The sequence below is a fragment of the Lactuca sativa genome, chromosome 5, assembly GCF_002870075.4.
Source record: "Lactuca sativa cultivar Salinas chromosome 5, Lsat_Salinas_v11, whole genome shotgun sequence".
In the NCBI taxonomy this organism is placed as follows: Eukaryota; Viridiplantae; Streptophyta; class Magnoliopsida; order Asterales; family Asteraceae; genus Lactuca; species Lactuca sativa.
In genome coordinates, this window is record NC_056627.2 from 216,631,961 (window position 1) to 216,640,558 (window position 8,598).

The 8,598-nt window shown below is 32.0% G+C and overlaps 1 long non-coding RNA gene across 1 annotated transcript in view; it reads right to left on the reverse strand.

Moving 5' to 3' along the window:
- LOC128126268 (uncharacterized) overlaps positions 1 to 606 on the reverse strand; it is a 1,165-nt gene extending 559 nt beyond the window's left edge. Inside the window, exon 1 of the long non-coding RNA XR_008224052.1 lies at positions 163 to 606. This is a non-coding gene — a long non-coding RNA (uncharacterized LOC128126268). The remainder of the gene's footprint in view (positions 1 to 162) is intronic.
- Between the last annotated feature and the right edge of the window lie 7,992 nt (positions 607 to 8,598).

Genomic DNA, 8,598 nt, shown 5'->3' on the forward strand with positions numbered 1-8,598 from the left:
CAGCATATACAAACCTAAATTACAGATGAATTGGTTTTTTTGAGCTTGCTCTATACCTTTGTTTAAACTCGTTTGAAGAAAAATATATGATATATGATAAAAATCCATCATATTATCACTCAAGATCAAAAGAAATCTTAGAAACAATGAAGGAAATCTAACCTTCTGACTGGAAGGGTGACGATGGAGATGCACACATCTACACTAGTTTATCGGCGCCAAAAAATCGAGTGGAAGGAACAAAATTCGAATGGCATTCTTTTAAGGCAGACCGTTTCTGATCCAAACCCAAAAGGTAAGCCAGAACCGACGAAGCAAGGATAAAAAAACAAGTTGACATACATGCGAAGCCATCAGGGTTCGAAGCTTCAATCGAAGAGGGAAGACACAAATTTGGAGGAATAGAATAACATTGTAAGTTGTGAAGAATAAGAAGTAGATGAAGAACACATGTGTAAAGGAAGAACGCATGTATCTGTAGAAGAAAGAAAGGGAACAATTCAATTGTTAGATGATGAAGTTCGAAACGACTATATAAGGCGGTAGAGAAGAGGTGTCACGAAGGCATTATGTTGGGAGGACATATATTGGAATAGCTGATGACAATGCAAAAGGGAACTGTAAGCCGATGAACAGTACCTGAATGACTAAGGGGTACTTCTCATAAGCTTTTCGAATATTAATGAGTATATATAATTTGAATTTGGAATTAGGTTTTGGGTTTTCCATTTATAATTAGAAATTTTGTTTCTTAAATATTATTATATACATTAGAAATAGATGATGACCCGTGTAAAACCCGAGGAACGTATAGAAAAATATACATAAAATTATAAAAAACAAACATAATAAATAAATAAAGATAACGTAACATAAAGAGAGTTCATGTTATTAGTAGAAATATTTAAAAAATACAATAAAATTCATGAATGTCTATAATCGTTGAAGAAACACGTTGAATACATTATTATTTTTTTTTGTTTTATTAGTTAGACGACATTTCTCGTTAAATAAGTTGTCTTTTTAGTTGAATTATTTTTCATTTTTCATTTTCATTTAAGTTTTTTTTTTCGGAATTAAACGAAAGAAAAAACAACATAATTTCGTTGTATGAAAAAACAATGGAAATATAAGGCTATAATATATAAAACCCAACAATGACAGTTCATAACATTTACCTAACTCACATAAATTTTTTAGAAGTTATTTTTAGAAACTAATTAGTTGACTAATTTTTATATAACCAAAGAAATTTCAATTAAATGATTCATCTATATTTGTTTTTTGTTCGACAAGTTCTTTTCTTTTGAATCAGTAAATTCTTTCCAAAAATTTAATTCTAGAACAAAACATCGTAAAACGAAATTACTTATGAGAACTTCTTGAATTTAGTTATATTTTTATAAATACGGAGATTAAGATAATTTTTTCAATTGTGTAATGTTAAAATCGTAGTGTCATATTTAACATGTTTCTTTTTAGAAATTAGTTTTTTAAGAAAATATTTTTTGGCAAAGAGTTATTTGAGAAAACATGTTATACCGAAAATTACATGTAACACATCAAAAAAATATAATTTTCATTAAGCAACGGACACATATAATTATATAAGCGACAACAATAAATAGTTCTCTTTTGAAAAATATCATATTTCAAACAACAAAACATATAAATAAATATGATTTTCCGTTAAGCTATCTATAATATATGTACAAAATTATGTTTAGCATTTGTTCCGATGTGTGTTTAGAATCTATTGATTGAAAGTGAACAAATTGAAAGAGTATACATAACTAAAATTTTACCTGTTATATGAAGTATGTTATATAGATTAATACAAACTGATATAAGTACTTTGCTTTGGGGTTAAAAAATTATAAACATGTTGACATTTTATTTTATAAAAATAATAGTACTATGCAATTATATATAAATAACTAAATTGCTATATATTCTTATTGATCACTTCAAGTGTTAGGTTGTTATAAGTACTATTCTATATTTCCAATAAGTTCCACATCAACATCATAATATATTGAAAACCATTAAGTTCAACAAAATCATAAAAGTTAAAAAACTTATGGTTGCTTCTAAAAGCCAATAAGTTCCACAAAACGCTAACGTCAAAAATTTGTTCTGTAAATCTACTAGAAGTACCAGGGGGTTAATTTTATATGGAATCTAGAAACATACAATACATAAAACCAGATTCAAGAATCAAGATAGATAGTAATTGTTGATTACTTTCATTTGGATACCCCTGACATTTGTATCAACATGTGTATGTAGTAGAATCTATGCAAAACTTTCAAAAAGCAACTAATTATATAGGGATAACTCTTTTCCCAAATAAGTAACACAATTTAAACATTTCTTGCATTTTACACAAAAAAATAGCAACAAACATTGTTTATATCTGGCAATTAACTTGGAAAAAACTAAAAAAATATTTCAGTAAGAAACATTGTGGTAATCCAAATCAGAAACCTACTATTGCAGAAATATAATCACATTCCCTCTCGTAGAGTCCGATTATGAATTTAATTCTTGTTTAGGTTTATCAAGATCTTCGTGTTTGTATTAAGTAGACAATTTTGGTCCAAGATTCTTTACATCCATCTTGTAATCTATTAAATCCTAAGGATAATGACTTAAGAAAAAAAAAAAAGCAAAATTAGAATTTAAGATTGAGATGTACTTAAATGGAATTGAAATAGAAAATCTATCACAATACCAGACTATAGTTTCACTAATCTAAGTAAACTAATAATGAGAAACATGTCATACAAATCGTGTTGCGTTTCAAATATATATAATTTTACAGTCATTTCATGATGAGATTTATAAGTACGTCTAGATTTGTAATGTAACACCATAAAATTTCACACAAATTTTTCATTTTTGAAATCAAATAAATGACATCAACACATTTCACAAAATCTCAATATATCAATTATAATGAAAAACACGTGCTCATAATTAATTGAAATAAATCCAGGATCCTTGAAACACCATCTTGTGTGTACAATCAAACTGACGCTTTCCCGTGATCCTGAGAAGTACCTAAAACACATAACACGGTAACTGTGACATCCCCGAATTCACGGCCAGAAATGACCGATTTAATTTATGCTTTTAAAATAATTTCAAAGTAATCATTTGATTAAAAGAGTTGCGGAATTTGTTCCGAAAACACAATATGATAAAATAAAGTTTATCAAAGCATTTCTTAAAGAAATGTATTTTCATATATTACAAAACTCGGGATGTCATGTTCCGATACATACCAAAAGCATAAACGGCACATTATATGTCTTACAGCGCTTATTTACAACTACAGACCTATAAACAAAATTACTTGATGATTCAACCAACTTATGCACTCGCGTCACCACCTGTAATACAAATAAAACTATGTGGGTCAGGCTTGGCAGCCTGGTGAGAATATAGGGTTTTCAACCCACAATAAATAATTATATTTAATTTCACCAACCAACAATAACCCGATTACCCATTCTCGTTATCCTCACTTTACATCCCTAAAACAACAACTATCACAAGGGACCTAGTCTAAGGATATTTTCATCAGGATGGACATTACTACAAAGGGGTTTCCTCAACAATAGATGTCCTAAAGGCTACCATGAGGGGGATAGAGTACACCGGTGAACACATTGTTCACAACACCTACAGGAACCTGCCAGTGTTCCACTAGAAAGTCTAGAAAGAGTCCGTGGTCGTGATCCATACTCCGCTAGATGACTAGATTAACAACAACATTGAGGCCTCTCATCATTTTATTTCATCACACATCAACTATCTACCCATGTTATACCCAACAGTTTTGTAGATAATATATATATATATATATATATATATATATATATATATATATATATATATATATATATATATATATATATATATATATATATATATACTTATACAGCTTTAAAAATTGTATAATATATCCATTCAATACTCACTCCAGATAACAGATAATATATAAACACATAGCACATATTTTATAGAGAATAATTCATATTTATGTGTTAGAAGAAAGCAACTACACACTCACTTGATAAGACGATGCTCGGACAACACTACGGCTCTTAAAGTATTGTTCTTCGGTGAAACTGGGATATCTTCACACGGTGGGCTTCTCGCGGGCAGAGCTTCGGCTCGAAAACTCTTTTTTTCTCAGGGTCTTCGGTGCTTCGGGACTTGCTTCGAGAGTCGGGATGATACCGGGGCTTAGGGGGTGCTTCAAGACCACTATAGAGGGTATAAAGAGTGAGAGAATGAAGGAATTAGCTACCATGGTTGGTTGCACTTCGGTTTCTATTTAGAGTGTTGAAATCCTGAATTCATGTCATGGACCACTAATGTTCACGTTGTGAACTCGATCCTGCATAAGTCATTGCGTTCGTCATCAGGCCACTTGCTCTTGAAGCGTCCATCACTTGTTCACGTCGTGAACACCCTGTTCACGTTGTGAACTCTAACAGTGGTGGAAGTTTGTGCCCCGAACTTCAGAAATTCATATCTCTCACATACAAGCTCCATTTTCGACGTTCTTTATATCCACACTTCGGTGCGATTATGCTCTACAACTTTCATTTAGACTCTGTTGGCTAATTTTGAATTTATTTTTATTATATTATTTTTATTAGGTCGGGACAGGAAAACTCCGTTATCAATTCATAACTTCATCATCTGACATCTGTTTTCGTCTGTCTTTTTGTCGTTTCACTACTATCGACAAGATCTTCGATTCTCGTTTAGACTGTCTCAGATAGAAATCTCTCGATCTCATATCCGAACTTTGGGTTGCATACTGCTAAGTCGAAAATTCGAAAAATCATAACTTACTCATTCGAAGTCAGATTTAGACGTTCTATTCATGCATGCTCTCGGTTTACGTATTCTACGACTTTCGTTTAGATCACTAAGGCTAAATATTGCTCTATCATAAATTCAATATTTACGTCTTGCAGTGTCGTACCGATTCTGTCGCGAAACATCTACAGGTCATAACTTCTTCGTTATAACTCGGATTTCGGCATTCTTTATATACCTGGAATCCTTGTAACGACCACCACAACTTCCTTCATGGATATTAGGTTTATCTAATATTTTATTTTAACGCTTATTTTATCCTTAATTCATTTAAGTCACACAATTAAGCATAAAACAAATAATACTCAAATCATACATTCTTATTGTTTCAAAACGAGTTACAAAGGTTAACCTAGACTATTACATCATCATTAATGCCTAGCCTAGAAACACAGGCATTACAGTAAGCACGAAGCTTAGTGGGTTCCCCAAAATCCCACACATTACTCCTTAGCCTCTCATGGATATATCTCATATAAGACCCTCAGGTCGACGTGTCTCAGTGGAACCCTCCGGTCCCACAAACACAAGTGGACCCTTTGGTTCTATCCTAACAGTACACAGAATATATATATATATATATATATATATATATATATATATATATATATATATATATATATATATATATATATATATATATATATATATATATATATATATATATATATAACGCCTGTAGATCAGGGATAGTCAATCTAGAGACGATAAACATCAAAAATGACTTTTGATAGAAGATTATTTTGAATGAATAATCTTAACTAAGTTGTAATATATATATATATATATATATATATATATATATATATATATATATATATATATATTACAAGGATTTCGTACATATAAAGAACGCCGAAATCCGAGTTATAACGAAGAAGTTATGACATGTCGAAGTCTCACGACAGAACAGGCACGACACTGGATGACGTAAATAGCGAATTGAAGTTAGAGCAATATTTGGCCTTAACGATCTAAATGAAAGTCGTAGAATACGTTAAACCAAGAGCGTGCGTAAAAAGAACGCCCAAATCTGACTTCGTATGAGGAAGTTATGATTTTCTAAAGTTCCGACTTAACAGTATGTAGCCCGAATACACGATTTGAGATCGAGTGATTACTAGCCGAAACAATCTAAACAAGAGTCGAAGATCTCGTTAATAGTAGTACAATGGTAAAAAAACAGACGGAAACAGACTTCAGATGAAGAAGTTATGAATTTATAACGGAGTTTTCCTGTCCCGGCCTACTAAAATAATATAATAAAAATAAATTCAAAATTAGCCAACAATGTCTAAACAAAAGTTGTAGAGCGTAGTCTCAGCTACACGTAGATATAAAGAACGTCGAAAACGGAGTTCGTAAGCAAGATATAAATTTTTGAAGTTTATTAAATAATTAAAATACTAAATTTAATTATAAATTTCGATATTATCCAAAGGGGTGGGGGGGGGGAGTCAGCAGCCTCATCCACACTACGCCCCGCGTAGCTAAGCATTACGCCCAACGTAATGCGTAGATCCAGCCCCTATAAAAGGGATGCGTAGGCAGCTGAATTTAATTTCTTAAATCTTTCTTTCTCTCTTATTTTTACCTCGTTTTGTGTGCAAGTTATACCCCGAAGCCCCAGTATTAATCCCGAGCCCCTAAGCGAGTCCTAAAGCCCCGAAGATCCCGAGAAGTAAAGTTTCCAAGCCGAAGCTCTGCCCGCGAGAAGCCCAGTTTTTGTGAAGATCTCTCGGTTTCACCGAAGAATACTACTTCTACAAGTCGTAGTAATGTCCGATCATCTTCTGATCGAGTGAGTGTGTGGTTACTTTCTTCTAGCATATAAATATGAAGTATTTGCTTTAAAATACGTGTTATGTGTATATATATTGTCGTTTATTTGGAGTGAGTGTATAGTTATAGTCTTCTAACACATAAGTATTAAGTATTTGCTACGAAATACGTGTTATGTGTTTATATATTGTTGTTTATTTGAGATAAGCGTGGAATGGATATTTCATATAGGTTTTAAATGAGTTAAATTGTATATGTATGTTATATCTACAAATATGGTGGGTAGAACATGGGTAGAGGAATTACTTGGTGTGTGATAACAGATGGTTTTGAGGATGAGACGAAAGACAAACGTTGGTAGCTATGGACTTAGTACCTACACCGGTAGCTATGGATTTAGTACTGTTAGATGAACATTGGTAGCTTTGGACTTAGTACCTACACTAGTAGCTATGGATTTAGTACCTGATGAATGAAAAATAGTAGCTATGGAATTAGTGCTTTACAAAGGAACCTTGGAAGCTATTGTCTTAGTGCCTAATACGGAGTGAACGAATAGATGACTCTTAGGGTAGACCCTTAAGAGTAAGGAGGATAATGGGGGTGGGTAATTGGAATGATCATTTGATGATTGAATATATATATATATATATATATATATATATATATATATATATATATATATATATATATATATATATATATATAAAAGATATAATATTGTGGGTTGAAAACCCTATATGCTCACCAGGCTCCCAAGCCTGACCCTCTCAGTTTTCTTTGTATTACGGGTTATAGCACAAGAGCATAAGTTGGCTAACATAACGAAAGATTTTGGATTATAGGCCAGTAGTTATGAATAACTATTGTAAGGTTTATTTTGTTCTGTTTATGCTTTTCCTCTGTATTGAACATGACATCCCGAGATTTTGTTATATAATGAAAATACATTTCTTTAAAGGAATGCTTTGATAAATTCTTATCATATTTTTGTTTTGGGAACATATTCCGCAACTGTTTTCTTTAAAAGATTACTCTGGTTTTTAAAACAAAGCATAAACAAATCGGTCTTTTCTGGCCGTGAAATTGGGGATGCCACAGTATATATATATATATATATATATATATATATATATATATATATATATATATATATATATATATATATATATATATATATATATATATATATATATATGTATATGTATATATGCATACTTATACAACTTTAAAACCTGTATAATATATCTGTTCAATACTCATTCCAAATAATAGATAATATATAAACACACAGCATATATTTTATAGAGAATAATTCATATATATATATATATATATATATATATATATATATATATATATATATATATATATGTGTGTGTGTGTGTGTGTGTGTGTGTGTGTTAGAAGAAAGCAACTACACACTCACTTGATAAGACGATACTCGGACAACACTACGACTCTTAAAGTATTATTCTTCGGTGAAACTGGGATATCTTCACACACTGGGCTTCTCGCGGGCAGAGCTTCGGCTCGAAAACTCTTTTTTTCTCAGGATCTTCGGTGCTTCGGTACTTGCTTCGAGAGTCGGGATGATATCGGGGCTTAGGGGGTGCTTCAAGACGACTATAGAGGGTATAGAGAATGAGAAAATGAAGGAATTAACAACCATGGTTGGCTGCCATTTGGTTTCTATTTATAGGCCTGAAATCCTGAATTCATGTCATGAACCACTAATGTTCACGTCATGAACTCGATTCTGCATAGGTCATTACGTTCGTTATCTGGCCACTTGCTCTGGAAGTGTCCATCACCTGTTCACGTCGTGAACACCCTGTTCACGTCGTGAACTCTAACAGTGGTGGAATTTTGTGCCCCGAACTTCAGAAATTCATATCTCTCGTATAAGATCTCCAT